The sequence below is a fragment of the Aotus nancymaae genome, unplaced genomic scaffold (genome assembly GCF_030222135.1).
Source record: "Aotus nancymaae isolate 86718 unplaced genomic scaffold, 86718_ANA_hifiasm-v0.15.2.pri h1tg000006l, whole genome shotgun sequence".
Classification (NCBI taxonomy): Eukaryota; Metazoa; Chordata; class Mammalia; order Primates; family Aotidae; genus Aotus; species Aotus nancymaae.
Window position 1 is genome coordinate 39,907,316 of NW_026988417.1, and position 13,188 is coordinate 39,920,503.

Genomic DNA, 13,188 nt, shown 5'->3' on the forward strand with positions numbered 1-13,188 from the left:
ATTTTCTTTCATCCTTACAGAGAGTACACTAGCAAACTGCAAAGAAAGATTTTTTAATGCAAGCCAGACCAATGTTGATACTTGGTTTTTTATAAATTGTTAGGTGCTTTTACACAGACACTATCCAAACCAGTAGACTATTTTGGTTTATGAATGAAACCAAGGATCAATGCTTATTTGAGTAGATAATAATCAATTTGGAAATTTCAGAAACTTTGAATAGTTATCATGTCATTCGTATAGATCTTATTTGAGCGATATAATCAAATTAAATATTTTATGCATCACAGATTAGTATGAAACTGAGAAAGTACTGTTTGTTCTTGTATCAGTAATTACATTAAAATAAATAACTGTAGGTCACTCACATATGGTATCTTTGAAAGCTTTTAAAGGAAACCCATACTTCATAGATTATTTAACATAAAAAAAGACAAGTATTAAAAGATATATTATTCCAAACTCCGTTAATGTATTTATCATAAACATCCTCATTATAGACATATACTAAATTGTGGTTGTACTAAAGAAGCAAGTTCCAGGCATTCTTTTCTTTTTCTGGGTCTTGCTATGTTGCCCAGGCTGTTCTCAAGCTCCTGGGCTCAAGCAATTCTCTTGCCTCAGCCTCCTGAATAGCTGGTACTACAGATACATGCCACCACACCCAGTCCCCAGACTCTCTTCATTCTGGTGTTGACTCAGTGAATGTGACTAGGTTGATCTGATTTTGCTTCATCTGCAACAAATGATCATAAACAGGCCAAAGCCTTCACGAATGTAATTGTACCACAATTCAAACTTCAGTGGTTCAGTCATTCTGAATCCCAACTTCAGTTGGCAAAAGGCTCTACTTAAAGTAAATGATGGTTAAGAGGTTACCTTCACCCAGTCATATTTTGATTCAGTTCCCAAAAGAAAACAAGAACAAGAAGACCATATCTACACTCCTCGTGGAGTCATTCTGCGACTAGGTCACAAAGATGTTAAAAGGGGCAACAGAGAGAAAGAAAAGATTTAAAGGAGTAACTAGGTTAAAAGTTTCATAACACCTATTTCCAGGGACCTAGAGTTATAAATGAAAGCTTGCTTTGCCTTTAAATGAACAATAAAAAGAATAATTCCATGTTGCTCTATAGATATGTTTTTAGGAAATAATATTATCAGCCAAAGGACTTCCCAGGAAAGTAAAAGGGCCAGGTAACACACATGTCAGTTGCCATCAAGCTGGTCTACCCAGGTTGAAATGAGAAGATTACAAAGAAGGCAGGAAGCAGATAAGCCATCCTGAGAACTGAGCCCTCCGGGAACCAGGAGGCATGGCTTGACCTACTAATGGCACTGCAGAAAACAGGTTCCAAATCTAACAGCACAACTGTAATCTCCAATTAAAGCCCAGCAGCAATAGTCAGCTCAGCTATATGCCAGAGAAGGGAAACATCTCTGCATTTCACCAAGACTACATTTAGATTTTTTTCACATTAAAAGTAAGTCATGTCCCAAAGAAAATTATGATTTTATAAGAAAACAAGACAAAATAGTCAACTAGATTCCAAACATCACAATAAAGCACTGACTTTTTAAAAATTTCCTTTTCAATGTTTATGCATTCATAACACAGTTACAACTAAATAAAATATACAAATTTGCAATCTTCACATTTCTAATATAATTATTTTAATGTCTTCACAGTGAGCTACTGAGAATCATACTAATACAAAGATAAAAACAGAATAGGTAAACATAAAAATACAGTCAGCATTTTATACTATGACAAATGTCCAACTTTCATAAAACACATAGAACTATACTATGTTACCATACTCACACAAGACATTTTAATTCATAGGCTTTCTATTTAGTAAAATAATAGTTTTGTGATATAAGACACAATTCATGTCACCATTAATGAAAATACTTGAAATAATATGCCAGCCTTGTAAATCCTTTATTTAGTAGTTACTGGCAATGATTAAGACAGAGATAATGAAAAACTTAATCTGTTTTATTCAAATGCAGAACAGGCATAAAGATGATTACCACTTTTATGAAAAACAAAGCACTACTTAAAGTCATATATATAGTAATCTGGAAAATGCATCTTGATCGATTCCACATTGTCATCTACCATATTAGATTTCTATAATTATCCCAAAGAGAAATCACCAAATACTAGTACTTTTAACAGAGTGACTCATAAAGAACAGAGAGGAAAAGTAGCAAAGGTACAACAGCATTTTTTAAATGGAGACATTGCATCTTAAGTCTAATTCTTAAACTAATTTTTTTAATAGAAAAATTGCATTGCAAAAACCTAAGTACACTGTGGTACTAGCATAAGGATAGATGGTAAACCAAAGGAACAGAATTGAGAGTAAAGAAAGAAAGCCCTTACATTTCTGGTCAATTGATTTGCTACCAAAAAAGTCAAGACAGTGGGTAAAGATTAGTCTTTTCTGCAAATGGTGCTGGGACCTATATGCAAAAAAAATTTAAAATAAAAAATAAATAAACCAAATAAAATAAACATAGAACCAAACCTCACACCATACACAAAAATTGACCCCAAATAAATTAAAGATCAAAATGTAAAGGGTAAAACAACAAAGTTTTAGAAAGAGGCCGGGCATGCAGAGGCAAGCGGATCACAAGGTCAGGAGATTGAGATCATCCTGGCTAATACGGTAAAACCTCATCTCTACTAAAAATACAAAAAATTAGCCAGGCATGGTGGCAGGTGCCTGTACTCCCAGCTACTTGGGAGGCTGAGGCAGGAGAATCTCTTGAATCAAGGAGGTGGAGGCTGCTGTGACCCGAGATCACGCCACTGTACTCCAGCCTGGTGACAGAGTAAGACTCCATCTCAAAAAAAAAAAAAAAAAAAGTTTTAGAAAGAAACAGAGAAACTTTTCAAGAGCTTTGATTCACTAACGAGTTTTAAAAACATCAAAATCATGAGCTTTGAAAGAAAAATAATAATAAACTGAACTTTGTTACAATTAAAAACTTCTGAGCACCAAACAGCACCATAAAGAAAATAAGTTTATAAACACACAGTTTCCCATATTGATGCAATTTATCAATAATTAAAATTTACAGTATTTCACTGTTGGAGGGAAAGACACCATTAAACAACTAGAGCCTAGAAGAAAATATGTGGAAATTATATATCCAATAAAGGGCTTATATCCAACTATATACAAAGAGAGACAAATAACCCAATATAAAAATGGGCAAATCTAGAAAGAACTTAAACAGATTTACGAGAAAAAATAAACAACCCCATCAAAAAGTGGGCAAAGGATATGAACAGATACCTCTCAAAAGAAGACATTTATACAGCTAACAAACGTGAAGAAAAGCTCATCATCACTGGTCATTAGAGAAATGCAAATCAAACCCATATTGAGATACCATCTCACGCCAGTTACAGTGGAGATCATTAAAAAGTCAGAAAACAACAGATACTAGAGAGGATGTGGAGAAATAGGAATGCTTTTACATGGTTGGTGGGAGTGTAAATTAGTTCAACCATTGTGGAAGACAATGTGGCAATAATACCTCAAGGATCTAGAACTAGGAATACCATTTGACCCAGCAATCCCATTACTGGGTATATACCCAAAGGATTATAAATCATTCCACTATAAAGATACATGCATACGTATGTTTATTGCCACACTGTTCACAATAACAAAGACTTGGAACCAACCCAAATGTACATCAATGATAGACTGGATAAAGAAAATGTGGCACATATACACTATGGAATACTATAAGGCCATAAAAAAGGATGAGTTTGTGTCGTTTGCAGAGACAGGGATGAAGCTGAAAACTACCATTCTCAGCAAACTAATACAAGAACAGAAAACCAAATACCCCATGTTCTCACTCCTAAGAGGGAGTTGAACAAAGAGAACACATGAACACGGTGGGGGGAATATCACACACTGGGGCCCGTCAGGGGTGGAGGGCTAGGGGAGAGGTAGCATTAGGAGAAATACCTAATGTAGATGATGGGTTGATGGGTGCAGCAAACCACCATGGCACATGTATACCTAAGTAACAAACCTGCACATTCTGCATATGTACTCCAGAACTTAAAGTAATAATCATAAAAAAAGTGATCATCTGTCCAAAGAAGATATAGGAGTGACTAAAAAGCTCAATGACTGAATGAACAAGTCAACTATGAGAGGACAAATTTCATCTTTACCATCTTTTGTTCTTATCAAAAAGCTACGTGACAGAATGATTTCACTGGAAACTGTAAAGCACATAACTTTGTATTTCTCACATCACAGTCAAGTTTTCAAATCACTGCAAAAATAAATAGTATCAGATTGGATAAGAAATAAAACTGTATCTTCAGACGACATAATCTGGTATATAGAAAATACTAGGAAAGTCATACACATAAAAAACTATCAGTGCTGATAAACAGGTTCAACATGGTTGCAGGAAACAAGATCATTATACAGAAACCAACTGCATTTCTATACATGAACTACAATACTTTGAAGATAATTACTTTCTTGATTTATAAAGGCATCAAAAAGAAAAAAAATACTTAGGAATAAATTTAACATGGAAGTATTAGACTTGTACCCTAAAAGCAATACAACACTGTTGAAAGAAATTAAAGAAGACTGAAAGAAAAGGAAACATATCCCATGTTCATTTATCAAAGCTCTTAACACTGACCTAGAAAGTCAACATAACCCCTATTAAAAGGCTGGTTCAACATTCAAAAATCAATCAATATCATCTATCCTATGAATAAGCTAAAGAAGAAAATCATGATCATATGAATAGTTGCAGAAAAAGCACCTGACAAAATCCAACACTCTTTCATAATAAAAACTCTCAGCAAACTAGAAATAGAGGGGAAATTTGTCAACTTGATAAAGAACATTTACAAAAACCTAGAACTAACATCATATGTAATGGTGAGAAACTCATTAAAATTAAATAATTTTATTGAGTTAATTAAAATTAAAAACTTATCCACATAAAAACTTGCACATGAATGTTTCCAGTAGTATTATTCACAACTGCCAAAACTTGGAAGCAACCAAGATATCCTTCCATAGGTGAATGGATAACCTGTGGAACAACCATATAATGGAATATTATTCAGCGCTTTAAAAAAAAAAAGTGAACTATCAATTCATGAAAAGACATAGAGGAATCTTGAATGCACATTGATAAGTGAAAAAGCCAATCTAAAAAGTCTACCTATTGTGTAATTCTAACTATACGGCATTGTGGAAAAAGCAAAACTATGAGGACAGTAAAAAAGATGAGCAGTTGTGATAGAATATTGTTTGCTAGGAAAAAAAGAAAAAAAAAAGAGAAGAAAAAAAAAAAAGATGAGCAGTGGCCAGGGGTTCAGAAAGAAGAAATGAACAGGTAGAACATGGGATTTTTTTTTTTTTGATAGAGTCTCACTGTGTCCCCAGGCTGGACTGCAGTGGCATGATCTCAGTTCACTGCAACCTCCACCTCCTGGGTTCAAGCAGTTCTCCTGCCCCAGCCTCCGAAGTAGCTGGGATTACAGGCACAGGCCACCATACCCAGCTAATTTTTGTATTTTTAGTAGAGACAGGGTTTTTCACCATATTGGTCAGGCTGGTCTCATCTCTTGCCTCAGCCTTCCAAAGGGTTGGGATTATAGGTATGAGCTACTGCACCTGGCCAAACATGGGATTCTTTTATGCCAGTGAAACTATTTTGTATGATAACTGTAATGGAAATACAAGTTACATATTTATGAAAGCTCATAGAGCATATAAGACAAAGAGTGAACCTAATATAAACTATAGATTTTAGTAATGATAATATATCAATATTGGCTCATCAATTATAATAAATACATCACACTGCAAGATATTAATAATATAGGAAACTGGCAGTGGGAGTTATATGGAAACTCTACTTTCTGCACAAATTTTCTGTAACATAAATTTCCCCAAAACAAAGTGTAATTATAAAAAATAATAATGAAAACTCTATCATTAAAAAGAGGAAATAAGTCTTTAAATTCATTTAATTCTGTATAGAACAGAAAGCTGACTGAGGTTCTCGTGAGAACAGCAGCTGTTACCTTGTCATGTTAAAATTAACTCCAGACGGCTTTCTGATAACCTCTCATTTGGCTAGGCCTTAAACAATTGTATTCAGAGTAAATAAACATGATTCTACTACTACCAACCTCTGAAATTATCTTCCTTATCTGCAATTTACTTAACTATAGGCTCTGGAAAGCTTTCCCTTCTGTTAGACTCAAAAAGCAAGTAATTGAATTAAATCTATTTTTTTTAATGTTCCTAAAGACTTAATCCTTTTTCTCCCTTGTTAAATAATAGCCCACTCTGCTAGTCTACCACCCAACAGAATTCTTAATTCCATTTCTGTTCCCATAAAACTTTGTTCTTACCTCTAGAGATACATTGTCACACTGCTTATCAGTCATGTGAATACTTATCTGGCCTATCCCCTACACCAGGAGTCCCTGGTACCAGTCCATGGCCTGTTAGGAACCAGGCTGCACAGCAGGAGCTGAGCAGTGGGCTAGTGAGCAAAGTTTCATTTGTATTTATAGCCGCTCCCCATCATTCACGTTACCTCCTGAGCTCCTGGTCCCAACAAATGAACGGCAGCATTAGATTTTCATATGAGCACAGACCCTAGCATGAACTGCACATGTAAGGTATCTAGGTTGCACACTTCCTATGAGAATCTAATGCCTCATGATCCATCACTGTTTCCCATCATCCCCAGATAGGACCATCTAGTTGCAGGAAAAAAAGCTCAGGGCTCCCCCGATTCTACATTATAGTAAGTTGCAAAATTATTTCATTATAGAAAACAATGTAGTAATAATAATAGAAATAAATGTAAAGTGCTTGAATCATCCTGAAACCATCTCCCGACACCCCACCTGCCATTTGGAAAAACTGTCTTCCACAAAATTAGTCCCTCATGCCAAAAAAAGTTGCAGACTGCTGCCCTACACCATGAGTCCCTAAAGACAGGGACTATGCCACAGTCATTTTACACTAAGACCTCACTCCTACAAGGCATCACCAATTAGGATGTTTTGGATGTAAGAGACAGACACCTAACTCAGATTCACTAGCTAACCTGCCAGGAAAGGGAAACAGGAGATGCTGGGCTTAGGCACTGCTGAATTGTAGGACAAAAATGTGTGTGTGTGTGTGTGTGTGTGTGTGTCCCTTCACTTCCCACGTGTGTGTGTCCCTTCACTTCTCTTCCTCCCAATCTCTTTTCCTTCATCTCCCCACTTTGATTTCTCCTGTGTTGTCATTCTCAGTAAGGTTTTCCCTAAGTCATAGTAAAAACTGCCACTAGCAGCTCCAGCTTAACAAACTCCCAAAAGGCAAAACCTCTTCAATAGTTGCAATGAGAGTACTAGGGCCCCTCCACAGACAGCTGTGACCCTTACTGGCTGTATTTGTCCATTTTCACACTGCTGATAAAGATATATCTGAGACTGGGCATTTTACAAAAGAAAGAGGTTCAATGGACTTACAGTTTCATGTGGCTGGGGCAGCCTCACAATCATGGTGGAAGGCAAGGAGGAGCTAGTCAGTTCTTGCATGGATGGCAGCAGGCAAAAAAAAGAGAGAGCTTGTGCAGGGAAACTCCCATTTTTAAAACCATCGGATCTCATGAGACTTACTCCCTATCACAAGAAAAGTGCAGGAAAAATCCACCCCCATGATTCAATCACTTCCCACCGGGCTTCCTCCCATGACGTGGGAATTGTGGGAGTTACAATTCAAGATGAGATTTGGGTGGGGACACAGCCAAACCATATCACTGGCCATGCTTATGTTACATGCCCATAACTGAGTCAGCAGGGTCACCTCCTCTAACTACATAGGGTGAAGATGAGGCAAGGGCAATTGCCCGGGGAAAATCTAGATGATTTATTAAAAGATGGAGGAAGGATGCAGGGTGGACAAAGTCAACCTTCACTACTTCACAGATTCTGAAAGACAGCTTATGTAGAGAGGTGACTTACCCACTAAATATCCAATAGAAATGGTCTGCAATGTCTGTCCCTGTACAATATATGTTTTCAAAATGAATTATTTTCACTTTTCTGCTTCATATGGGGTTATCCATGCTGTTTCATTCTCCTGGCCCACAGTGAGGCTATTTTGCATTTATTTAAACACCTATGTTTTTCAGAACATTTCTCTTCCCCTGTCATATATAAGTATCTTAATGCCAAATGCACACACTGCAGAAAATGAATGTGTTGGTGACTTTTGTTTGGGGAAAGATAAGAGTATATAAAATCGGGCCAAGCAGACCAGAAGCTCACAGCGAGAATTACCCCAACAGAAATGGCAGGTCTCCATGCCCCACACTTCAAAGTGTGAAAACACAAATGAATGCAAGTCTTTGAAAGTACAAATGCAACTCCAGGAGGCTGGACGCCTCCAAAATAAAGCTTTCTCTCCAAAATAAAGCCAAGATAATTGAGGTTGGTATAGGTGGCTTCTGGTTGTGGCTTCTTTCAATATTTGTGCCAAGGTCCTCCTCTCTTCTCTGAGAGAGGAGAGGAAGATGAGGAGGAGGATGGGACAGAGGAGAGGAAAAAGGAAGAGAGGAAAAGGAAGACAACATGACACTATACACAAAAGGCTGTCAGACTATATTTGCAATTTACACAATGCTGGGACTCTCGCAATAACTGAAAATAATCATCTGGGGTGGGTCTCCACAATGCGCATGGAAGGAACAAAACAACTTTTCCCTATCCAGAGCAATCCACTTTATCCAGCCTCTCTTATCTTATACCAACCTGATTTTGCTTTAAATTATTGTCAGCCTCAGCTTTTCACAGGAGCTTTCTTTTGTGGATTTTCCATCCAGCAAATGTTTCTGTTCCACGGCTGGGCAGATCTAACCACAGCATGCTTGGCTACAGACCGCAGCAGCTCGCCCACAGCAAATCCAACCTGGGGGGGCAAAGGCCAGAAGCCATTATAAGGACTGAAAGTCACCAACTTTCTCTCTCTCGAGGGCACATATTTGGCAGGATAACCTCAAATATCTTCCAAACATTCAAAATCATTAATGAACACAGACAACAGCATACAAGGTATCCTAAAGGCAAGTGTGGGCTATTCTGAGGGGAGGATTGAAGTATTTAATTATTTATTGAAAAGGTTTGGCCTAGTGATTATGCTCTGTTTGTGGAAAACTGAAAAGCCAGATGTTTTAATTAACCATGGAAAACACAAGCTACAACTAAAATTTCATGAACACACTGATCTGCCCTGTGGAAAACCACAGGAATGTTCTGGCAGGGTTCAGTCTGAATTCTTGGGACACAGAGGGCTGGAATCATTCCCCTTAGGAACTCAAACAGAAAATTAACTTGCTCAATATGCTTTAAAAAGTAAAGAGAAACCCAGATTTAATCTCAAATATAAAACATTTCAGAACTTCAAAGGGTACCACAAAAAGACACAGAAGTGGGGGCTATGAGAAAATTCTAATGTGGTTCAGGATTTAGAATACATTACAATGTGAGGGTGTAACAGAAAATATTACAGGCTACATAATCCAAAGGGGAAATAAATAATCTTTCATTTCCTAATAGAGGAAATTATATATGAAACCAATATTCAACAAGTAAATCATAAATATTATCAAATGTATAATATGACTGGGCAAAAGGAACTCCTTAACTATCCTACTGCCAAACATGTGGCCTAGCCCACAGGCACTACCATGATTTAGCCAGAGGAATCGGGGCTTCCAGAAAACCAGTGTTGACATAACTTATGCTCACTGGTGGTGCAGCTAGCAATTCTGGCACAGAAAACTCAATCAGGGAATCTTATGCAAGCCATTAGTGAATAATAAGAGCTAACAGATTAAGAAGTCTTCATCTGTTAATAATAGTAAGTTATGACAACATCTATATATGCCAAATATTGAAAGCCTATTCAAGAGGGGACAGGAGAAATGTTATTTTCAGATACTGGGTCCACAGTTCTATTTCTGTAAGTCAAAACAGTCCTTGTCAAAAGTGTGCCAAGCATAATATTACATTAATCTCTATCTTCAGTTGAAACCTCAGTCCCAAAAATCATCTCAAAAGGAACATAGAGAAAAAAAGCAAGATATCAAATTATATGTGTATGGTATGATCCCAATGTTGTTCTACAAACTGAGTGCATATAATCTAAAGACACCTAAGTGTGAACAACAGCACTTCTGAGTTATGGAATGGGAAGCTATTTGTATTTTCTTTTTGGTGTTTTCCAAATATTCTACAATTAACATGTATTTTGTGTAGAATTAGAGTATTTGTAAGACTGCAGGAATACAAATCAGAAATGGGGTATCTATGCTACGTTAGCCCAATCCTTGTTCTGCCTCTTATCTGAACAGTCAGAGTTAATAAATGAAGAAATATTTGTCTGATCACGGAAGTTCTTTATTTAGACATTCAAAACTCAAGTGTCCAGATACACTTCCAGTGATGAAAAACACTTTCCTAGAAATAAAAAAATTATATTTTACTCTGCAAACTTGCCACAACAGAGAACCATAGTTATTTCCCTCCCTTGCTTGTCGCATCCTGGGCATCAGTGGCTCACGGCTGAGGGAGGCTGAGGCCAGAGGATCACTTGAGCCCAGGCATTCAAGACCAGACTGGGCAACAAAGAGGGACCTTGTCTCTACAAAAATTTAAAAAATCAGCCAGGCATGTTGGCACACACCTGTGGCCCCAGCTATTCAGGAGGCTTAGGTGGGAAGATCACTACAGCCTGGGAAGTCAAGGCTGCAGTGAGCCATGATCACGTCACCATACTCCAGTGTGGGAGACAGAGTGAGACCTTGTCTCAAATACGTAAATAAATTAAATCAATAAAGAAAAGATTACCTCCTGGTGTTACCTACTCACAGGAGCAGGGCCCTTAATGACCCCTACCACACTCATTTCTGCTGCTCTTAGCATCCTGAAAAACACAAGACACAGTGGCGGAATCTTTACACTAGGGGCCTTGGCAACCCATTGCTCCAAGAAGCCTGTGCCCAGAGAGGTAAAATCTTTCCCTTAGCCACACAGCCAGCAAAGCAGGAATGAGATTCCAGATCATTTGCCTCCACTTTGACCAAGTGCTCTTTCTACCACTATGACATTTTAGCACACACTCTTGGAAATAAAATTTGTACAAATCACGTGCAGGTATTAAATTCATACCTGAAAAACCAGAAGAACAAGACAGAAATTTATTCTACCAGAAATGAAATGCATGCAGGAGAAAAAGTGAAGACTCTATCCTAGGCTATAAAAGGCACGGCTCTGCCCAGAACATGTTCAACTGAAGAAACAATGAGTGCACTGTGCTTGGGCAGCAGGTGTCCTGAACAGAAACTGCCTATCATACCAAAAGCTTTCTGGTCCTAGGACTGGCCCCGTTGATAACACTACAGTCCCACCGCTCAAAGAAGAACAAAAGGCTTTCAACAAGATAAAACTACACCTGCACCACCACCTGTGAGAGACAGGAAAGATGCATGCACACCAGTGTTAGAAATAATAAGTGTCTGAAGGCATCAAGTCTGGCCTTTTACTTCCAAAATGACTCATGTCTTAAGGGAAAGACATTAATGGTCTCAAAAATTAAGAGATGCCAGACACAGTGACTCATACCTGTAATCCCAGCACTTTGAGAGGCTGAGGCAAGAGGATTGCTTGAGCCCAGGAGTTTGAAACCAGCCTGGGAAACATAATAAAACCCTATCTCTACAAAAAATTTTAAAAATTAGGCTGGTCATGGTGGCTCAGACTTGTAATCCCAGCACTTTGGGAGGCTGAGGTAGGCAGATAACTTGAGGCCAGGAGTTCAAGACCAGCCTGGCCAACATGGCAAAACCCTGTCTCTACTAAAAATACAAAAATTAGCTAGGCATGGTGGCACATGCCTGTAATCCCAGCTACTCAGGTGGCTGAGGCAGGAGAATCGCTTGAACCCAGGAGGAGGAGATTACAGTGAGCTGAGATAGCACCACTATACTCCAGCCTGGGCAACAGAGTGAGTCTGTCTCAAAAAAAAAAAATCAGCTGGGCATGGCGGCCTGTGCCTGTGGTCCAGCTATTTAGGAGGCTGAGGTGAGAGGATCACTTGATCCTGGGTGGTTGAGACTGCAGTGAGCTGAGATCTCACCACTGCACTCCAGCCTGGGCAAGAGAGCAAGATCCTGTCTCAGAAAAAAAAAAGAAAGAAAGAAAACAACACAGTCACTAATAATTAAAATAATCCTAATCCTTCATCTCTTATGTCCACACAGCCTTGGAGAATGAGGAGGCCTTTTTCTCTTTTCTTCAAGATTATTTCTTTGAAACATTGCTTACTTCCACTTGTTGTTTTGCGTCTACCTATGGTGTCCACGCCACACCAATCTGAAACCTAGGAGTCGCACAAAATGGGGAAAGCCTGAAAAGCCAGGGAAGAGAGGAGGACAGATGGCAATGACAAACTCAGAAACACTCCCTGAAAGGCCTTTATTGAGCTCCCTTCTCGTCATCCTTTCTCGACTGTGCAGCAGGGCAACAAAGGCATGAGCTGTGAGGCTGCTCATAAAGCCTCAGCCCGCGCTGATGTGATCTGGCTTTGTGAGAGCCCGAACAAACACAATGGCTCTGTCCTGCCTCAACTGAGAAGTCAGGCGCTGGGTGAAAAAAGAAAATGCTTTCCTCCACCCCAAGCCACTTCTCAAATCCCTACCATATATTCCCATGACTGGATCCTGAAGGCAACACAATGTCAACCATTTATTTATTCCCTTCAATGCCTCAGTTCTAACACTAAACATCAATGTCCACAGCAGGCAAATGGAATCAGGTTCTTGTTGGTATTTTACAATGAAATAATAGTTTTGTGGTGAGTATTGTTCCAGTAACACTTTAAAGTCACTTGTAAAAGAATGAGGGTTAAGTTTAAATGTAGCAATCTGATAAAATAAACTCTGACCCAAGAATCACAAAGTAGACTGAAGCTTGCTGAAGTCACCAAATTATCACCAAATTATCTTTCTCCATAGAAGACAAAACAGAAATGAGAACTGGATTTGATTCATAGATTGTGAAATCCTTTCTTACTTAGAACCTTGGTCATATGTCACTTAGTCTTT

The 13,188-nt window shown here is 38.3% G+C and overlaps 1 protein-coding gene across 4 annotated transcripts in view; it reads right to left on the reverse strand.

The window, feature by feature from the left end:
* APBB2 (amyloid beta precursor protein binding family B member 2) overlaps window positions 1–13,188 on the reverse strand; it is a 404,376-nt gene that overhangs the window by 325,545 nt on the left and 65,643 nt on the right. For all 4 annotated transcript variants that reach the window (XM_064366631.1, XM_064366633.1, XM_064366628.1 and 1 more), the window contains exon 2: window positions 8,837–8,993. The gene's annotated coding sequence lies outside the window, so the exon portion shown is untranslated. The remainder of the gene's footprint in view (window positions 1–8,836; window positions 8,994–13,188) is intronic.